Source organism: Dasypus novemcinctus, chromosome X (assembly GCF_030445035.2).
Source record: "Dasypus novemcinctus isolate mDasNov1 chromosome X, mDasNov1.1.hap2, whole genome shotgun sequence".
In the NCBI taxonomy this organism is placed as follows: Eukaryota; Metazoa; Chordata; class Mammalia; order Cingulata; family Dasypodidae; genus Dasypus; species Dasypus novemcinctus.
In genome coordinates this window covers 132,959,315-132,967,432 of record NC_080704.1, presented here as the reverse complement: position 1 = coordinate 132,967,432, position 8,118 = coordinate 132,959,315, and the positions used below count along the sequence as shown (strand labels likewise).

Here is an 8,118-nt window from a genome sequence, read left to right as displayed (position 1 = left end):
CTTCTTTCTCCCTGCGCAGGCGCAGGGCGGAAAATTCCAGTCTGCCCTTTTCCCCTCCCCCGACAGCAGCAACAGCCAGGTGTGGGCGGAAAAATCCAGCCCGCCCTTTTCCCCTCCCCCAACAGCAGCAACAGCCAGGCGTGGGCGGAAAAATCCAGCCCGCCCTTTTCCCCTCCCCCGACAGCAGCAACAGCCAGGCATGGGCGGGAAACTCAAGCCTGCCCTCCACCCCAGCAACAGCAGCCACCAATCCCTAAACCCTGCCCCTTCCCCCAGCAACAGCGACAGCCAATCCCTAACCACCACCCCTCCCCCGTCCAGTACCGCCCACTGACCTTTCGCCGGCAACCAATCAGAACAGGGTGTGGCTTCGACCAATCAGCCTTCCCCAGCCCCTATAAAACTGTTGCCTCTCCCTCAGTAAAGTGGACTTGCGTGTTTACCTTGTCTCCGCGGTAGTTCTTCTGCCGTGCGCCCTCCAGTCCTGAGAGCCCCCGACAAGGGCCTGGCCTCCCTTGTCCCCAGTTCGTCACCTGCTTCTCCGGGCGACCCCTTCGTCGCCGGCTTCGCCAGGCGACCCCATCAGCCGAACCGCGCAAACGCTTGTGAGACCGATCCCTCGTCTGCTGCCGGACCGACCCCTCGTCCCAAGTGAGACCGACCCCTCGTCCCAAGCGGGACCGACCCCTCATCCAGAGCTGGACCGACCCCTCGTCCGCAGCCAGACCCCACCTCTACCGACCGAGCAAGCCGTCGCAGCTGGCGCCCAACGTGGGGCTCGAACCCACGACCCTGAGATTAAGAGTCTCATGCTCTACCAACCGAGCTAGCCAGGCTTGCTCGGTCGGTAGAGGTGGGGTCTGGCTGCGGACGAGGGGTCGGTCCAGCTCTGGATGAGGGGTCGGTCCAGCTTGGGACGAGGGGTCGGTCTCACTTGGGACGAGGGGTCGGTCCGGCAGCAGATGAGGGATCGGTCTCACAAGCGTTTGCGCGGTTCGGCTGATGGGGTCGCCCGGCGAAGCCGGCGACGAAGGGGTCGCCCGGAGAAGCAGGTGACGAACTGGGGACAAGGGAGGCCAGGCCCTTGTCGGGGGCTCTCAGGACTGGAGGGCGCACGGCAGAAGAACTACCGCGGAGACAAGGTAAACACGCAAGTCCACTTTACTGAGGGAGAGGCAACAGTTTTATAGGGGCTGGGGAAGGCTGATTGGTCGAAGCCACGCCCTGTTCTGATTGGTTGCCGGCGAAAGGTCAGTGGGCGGTACTGGACGGGGGAGGGGTGGTGGTTAGGGATTGGCTGTCGCTGTTGCTGGGGGAAGGGGCAGGGTTTAGGGATTGGTGGCTGCTGTTGCTGGGGTGGAGGGCAGGCTTGAGTTTCCCGCCCACGCCTGGCTGTTGCTGCTGTCGGGGGAGGGGAAAAGGGCGGGCTGGATTTTTCCGCCCACGCCTGGCTGTTGCTGCTGTTGGGGGAGGGGAAAAGGGCGGGCTGGATTTTTCCGCCCACACCTGGCTGTTGCTGCTGTCGGGGGAGGGGAAAAGGGCAGACTGGAATTTTCCGCCCTGCGCCTGCGCAGGGAGAAAGAAGAAGAAGGGTGCTGCCCCACAGGCATCGGGTGGCGCCATCCGGGAGGAGGGGCGGCCGCGGAAGCATGGCTGCCGAGAAGGGGAGACCCGAGTGCACTCTGCGCCCATGCCGAGCTCCCTTCAGGGGTGGCGGTGAGTCCAACCAGCCACCCTATTATGGGGGCAGCGGCTTGGCCTACCGCGGCTGCTCCCCCGCCAGGCCAGCAAACCACACTTCAGCCCGACTGGTGACCGCATTTCCCCCTTCTTTTCAAATAAGGGCCAGGATGGCAGCAGCAACAAGTAGCCGAGGCCCAAGAGGCAGTAAGCAATAAGGGAAGTGGGGCTGAAGAGGGAGGTGAGTATGACGGGGATATAAATGTACAATTTAGGGGGCGGTATCTTGCCATTGCAAGCAAGGGTGGCCAATGTCCAATTCTTGTTGATCTCGGTGGCTATAAGGTCCATCTGCTGTTAAAAGTCCTGAATGACAGCACGTTACAGGTAGATTATGCAGAAGATCTGCAACCAAATGTTGCTTCATCAAGGACTACAAATTATCCAAAAAAATATTTACAGAGAAAGTTCATAAGCAAGCATGAAAACTATTAGCAAAAATTAAAACTTTAAGACAACCTTCTAAAGAGAAAAATTTAAACAATTCACAATATCAGTTTTTTCCATGCTTTGTTATAAACAATAAATTTATATTTTTTTCATGTTGCTTTCAGTTAAATAAGTAAAATATGCAAAATAAATACAGTAACATTTAAATGATACAGAATGGCTTAGGTTGTAAAACAATTTGACAGTGAGATAAGAAATAGGCTCTAATTAAATAAAACATGGGCAAATAACTTTTTCTTTTACCAACTCTTTTTTTTAATAATCTATAGAAAAAAACAAGGTCTGTTAGTTGTTTCTTAGTATAGATTAATTTAAAAAGCAATGTTTATTAACAACACCCCAGAGCTAACTACTCTAATTCTCCTATCAAACTCTCACAAGATATTATTAAATTTATAATTGCATTTTCTTGCATTTTAATGGAAATGAAATTAGAGCTGGCTTATTAGAAGTGGAAATAGCCAACATGAAAAGAAGAAGTACTGACAAATACTTATTTTACATTAATATATTTGCCTCCTTTACAAATCAGGAAGTCTTTTCATAAGAGATTGAAAAGCATGAACATTCCCCAGGTGGACTTTGACTTGATGGTCTAGTGGCAAATATAATAGGATTTAACTGAACTCTTCTTCATTTTTTTCTTCACAATAGGTAAATTTTAAGTTTTGTTTTTCTCATGATACTTATCTCACTGTTAATACTGCATATTTTCCATACTATTATTCCATTCCTAGGAAAGAAATGTATGTCCTGTACACAACATTTCTGTTTGTCTGAAATAGCAGGTACTCTGAAATACTTATCCAAGAATAATTCATTTAAACAATCTTACTGCTCAAGAATTTTATGAAATTTCATTGAAAAATAAATTATAAAATGACTATATAGTAATGCAAGTGTTCTCATTCAGAAATGTACACTAGAAAGTTACCTCTTTGTGTTTATTATAGAAATAGTAACCCTCATTGAAACATACAAACATATTCTTCAAGTAAGAATAAATTTTTGCAGGGCACCATGGATTCCCATTAGATATATATTTTTTCTTCTATAGCATCCCTGTCAAGAGGCCATTTACTTTTCAGTGGAATGTCTTTGACAGAAGCATCCCAAAGTACTCTTGACACCTATTAAAATATATGTGAAATCCAAAAAAGCTGATACTCTAAATATTTGATGTGCCTCTGAACTGATTTTCTTATTCTTTGCTGTTTTCTTTCCCCTTTCTGTCCTCCTTCTCTTTACAGTCCATTTCAATGTACAGAATATACCAATATTCTTATAGCTATAAAATTCTGGCTCAATGGCTTCCTGAGCCAACCCAATGACTGCTGATGAAAATTTCCAATTGAAATATTGCTTCTCACATTTTAGTCATTATGTGCGCTTCTAACATATTAAATTTCCGAGCGCACTATTCTGCTTAGAAGCCATCAATATGTTTTCATTGTCTAAAAAAGACCAACAGTCATTTTACAACAAACAGATTTTATTGATGCATATTAATAAAGCATAAATATAAATATAAGCATAAAGCATAAACATAATCGCATAGTGTGCAATCATGATTTCAATGACTATTAGAGTATTTTACTTCTTCCTATAATAATAATAATTAAAAAACACAATTAACCTCATCACCTCTCAATTTCTCTATGCTTTCCCTGCAATACATAGCTGCTATTCTGTTTCCATTTGTCTATTTGTATTTAGATTTTGTACAGTCTTACATTCCCCATATTAGTATTTCCCATGGGGTTTCACTCTTGTACAGTCCCATGTTTTTAGCTTTCTTTCTAGTAATATATATGTACTTAGAAATTCCCTTTCAAACACAGCTATGCCCATAAAATAGATCTGCTAGTTAGAAACACTATGATATGCTCTCACCATTTTCATTCCTTTCTAAAGATTTACAAACTTTTTAAAGAATTCTGCACATATTAGCTTTCACATTGCCTTCCTCTATTCTCATTCTATTTTCAGTGATCTCTATTCTAATTATTAACTCCATGAGTTTATACAATATATTCAGTTCGTAATAATGCAATCATAGGGTATTTCCCCCCCCCCTTTTTTTTTTTGGCTTCCTTCACCGAACAGAATGTCTAAAAGGTTCATACATATTGTCATATGCTTCATGATATCATTTCTTTAAACAGATGTATAATATTCCATCATGTATGCATAAAACACAAAGTGTTTATTCATTATTTGGATAATGGACACCTGGGTAATTTCCATCTTTTGGCAATTGTAAATAAAGCTGATATGAATATCTGTGTGCAGATGTCTGTTTGTGTCACTGCTCTAAGTTTTTCTGGGTAAGGTTGGTTCACATGGCAAGTCTATATTCAATTTACTTAAGAACTGCCAGATATTCTTCCACAGTGGCTGTACTATTCTACATTTCCACAAACAGTGTATAAATGTTAATATATCTCAACAACCTCTCCAACACTTTTAGTTCTCCTACTTTTCAATAGTGGTTGTTCCAATAGGTGTGAAATGAAACGTCATTGAGTATTGATTTCATTTCCCTCATTATGAGTGATGTTGAACATTTTTTCAGGTATTTTCAGAACATTTGTATTCTTCCGTCAATTGTCTACTTTTTAATTGTTTATTTTTATTTATTTATTTTTTCAAAAGATACATAGATCACACAAAATATTTCATTAAAAATATAAGAGAAGGAAGGGGCAGTGGCTCAAACATTTGGACTCCTGTCTAACATATGGGAGGCCCTAGGATCACGTTCTGGGGCTTCCTTGTGAAGGCAGGTTTGCCTGCGTGCCACAGAGAGCCACTGGCCTGCAAGTGCTGTAGAATGCCACCTGGCCCGCAAGTGCCATGGAGTGCTGTCCAAACTGCAAGTGCTGCAGAGAGCCACCCAGCCCATAAGCACTGTGGAGAGCTGACTCAGCAAGATGATGCAACAAAAATGGAAACAAGTAAAAACACAGAAGAGCATGCAGTGACTGACACAGAAAGCAGACAACAAGAAAGCCACAAGGAGGATTGGAAATAAAACAAACAAAAAAGGTATCTTCAGAAAATAATCATTAAATATATATATATATATATATATATATATATATAGGTTCCTTATGCCCTATTCCCCCTATGCCCCATTTTCCACAAACCAACAACTTCTTTCATTAGTGTGGTACTTTCATTGCATTTGCTGACTACATTTTAGAACACTGCTACACAGCATGGATTATAGTTTATGAAGTTGGACTCAGAAGTGACTTCTCTACATGCATCTTCAATCCCTTTTATTTAACCTGTATTTTTTTTTATTGCTAAGTTGTAGTATCTCTTTGTCTATCATGGATTTAAAAACCTTATGGAACATGAGATTGCCAAATATTTTCTTCCAATGAGTCTGATGCTTTTTCCCACATTGGACAAAGTCCTTTGAACTGCAAAAGTGTATAGTTTTGAGGAGGACACATGTATCTATTCTTTTTCTTCTCCTGCTCATGATTTTGTTGTAAGGTTTAAGAAATTAACACCTGCCATTATATCTTGCAAATATTTTCTTGTATTTCTTCTAAGAGTTTCATGGATGTTGCTTTTATTTTTAGGCCCTTCATTGATTTGAGTTAAATTTTGTATAAGATGTGAAATAGGCATCCTCTTTCCTTCTTTTGGATATGACTGTCCAGTTCTCCATTTCTCCCAGTACCAATTGTTGAATAGACAGTTCTGACTGTCAAGCTGGGAAGGCTTAAGAGCCTTGTCAAAAATCACTTGACCATAGATGTGAGGGTTGATACGTGAGTTCTCAATTTTGTTCCATTGGGCAATCTTCATATCCTTATGCCAGTATCATGATTTTTTAAATTTTGTTTTGTTTTGTTTTGTTTTTTAACAACTGTAGCCAAGTAATATGTTTTTAAGTCAGGGAGCAATAGTCCTCCATCTCTTTTTTAAGTATATTTTTAGCTATTAGAGACCCCTTATCCTTCCAAAGAAACTTGACAATCATTTTTTCCATTTCTCCAAAAAGGACTTTTGGCATTTTATTGGAATTCCATTGAATCTATAAATCAGTTTTGGTAGAATTCACATCTTAACTATACTTAGTCTTCCTGCCCGTGAACATGGAATGTCCTTACATTTATTTAAGACCTCGTCAATTTCTTTTAGCAATGTTTGCAATTTTATGAGTACAGGCACTTTATTTCTTTGTAAGTTTATTCTTAAATATTTGATTCTTTTAGTCACTATTGTACATTTACTTTTGTTCCTGATTTCCTTTTCAGATTGATAATCAGAAGTGTATAGGAGCACTATTGATTTATTTTCTTTTGAACAATTTTATTGTATTTTTTAAAGATACATAGATCACAAAAAATGATACATTAAAAAATGTAAGAGGTTACCATATACCCCCACCCCACTTTCCCACTCCTCCCACATCGACCTGTTTCATCATTGTTGCACATTCATTGCAATTGGTGATCACAACATGGATTTTGAGGATTAATCTTTTATCCAGTCACTTGGTTGAAATGGTCTTTGCATTCTGGGCAGTTTGTTGGGCAATTTTCAGGATTTTCTAGATATGGAATCATATCATAGTGAATAGTGAAGGCTTTACCTTATTCTTTCCTATTTTGATGCCTTTATTTATCTAGCCTAATTTCTTTAGTTAAAACACCTAACACACTATCGAATAACTGTTGTGACAGTGGGAATTCTTGTCTTGTTCCTGATCTCAGCAGGAAAGATTTCCATCTTTCACCATTGAGTACATTGCTAGCTGTACATTTTCTTGTGTAAACTTTATATATTAAGAAAGTGCCATTCTATTCCTGTCATTTAAATCGTTTTTATCATGAAAATATGTGATATTTTTCAAATGCCTTTTATGCATTAATTGAGAGATCATGTGATTTTTGTTCTTTACTTTATTAATGTGGACTATTACACTAATTAATTTTCTTTGGTTGAACAACCCTTGCATACCTATGAAAAAACCCACTTGATCATGGTGTATATTTTTTTAAATGTGATTTTGGATTCAGTTTGCACATATTTTGATGAGAAGTTTTTTCATCTATTTTCATTAGATATGTAAGTCTGTAGTTTTCTTTTTTTGTATTATCTTTTTCTTGCTTCAGTATTAGGGTGCTGTTGGCTTCATAGATTGAGTTTGGTAGGCATTCTTTCCTTTCCAATTTTTTAGAAGAGCTTGAGCAAGATTGGTTTTACATCTTCTTTGAATGACTGGCAGAATTCAACTTTGAAACCACCTGGTCCTGGGCCTTTCAACTTTGGGAAGCTTTTGAGGTCTGTTTCAATTTCCTTACTTCTGTTTGGTTTTATGAGGTCTACTATTACTTCTAGGGTCACTGTAGTTTGTTCCTGTGTTCTATATTGTTTACACTGCTTAGATTTTTTTAGTACACAGTTTTTCATAATGTCCTCTTATGATCTTTCTTATATCTGTGGGGTAAGTAATAATGTCCCCCCTTTTTGTCTGATTTTATTTATTTGTGTTTCAAACTTTTTTTTCCTTTTTAGTCTACTGATGGCTTGACAATTTTATTGATCTTCTCAAAGAGCTTTGAGAAGTTCTCAAAGAAGTTTGGTTTTGTTGATTCTCACTGTATTTTTTTGTTCTTGGTTTCATTTATTTATATTCTGATCTTTACTATTTCTTTCTTTTGGCTTGATTTGGAATTATTTTGTTTCTCTTTTTCTAGGTCCATCAGGATATCATTTAGAGCTTCAATTTTACTTCTTTCTTCTTTTTAATGTAACACTGAGGTAATAAATTTCCTTCTCCATACTACCTTTGCATTGCCCTCTAGGATTTGATATGTTCTGTTCTCATTTTCCTTTTATTTAAAAGATTTTATTTTTAAAGATACATAGATCATACAAAATGCTACATGAAAAGTACAATGG

At 39.9% G+C, this 8,118-nt stretch overlaps 1 non-coding gene across 1 annotated transcript; it reads right to left on the bottom strand.

Annotated features, from left to right (window-relative positions):
• Nucleotides 1-763: 763 nt before the first annotated feature.
• TRNAK-CUU (transfer RNA lysine (anticodon CUU)) lies at nucleotides 764-836 on the bottom strand. Its single transcript has one exon. It is a non-coding gene; the product is annotated as a tRNA-Lys (tRNA).
• Between the last annotated feature and the right edge of the window lie 7,282 nt (nucleotides 837-8,118).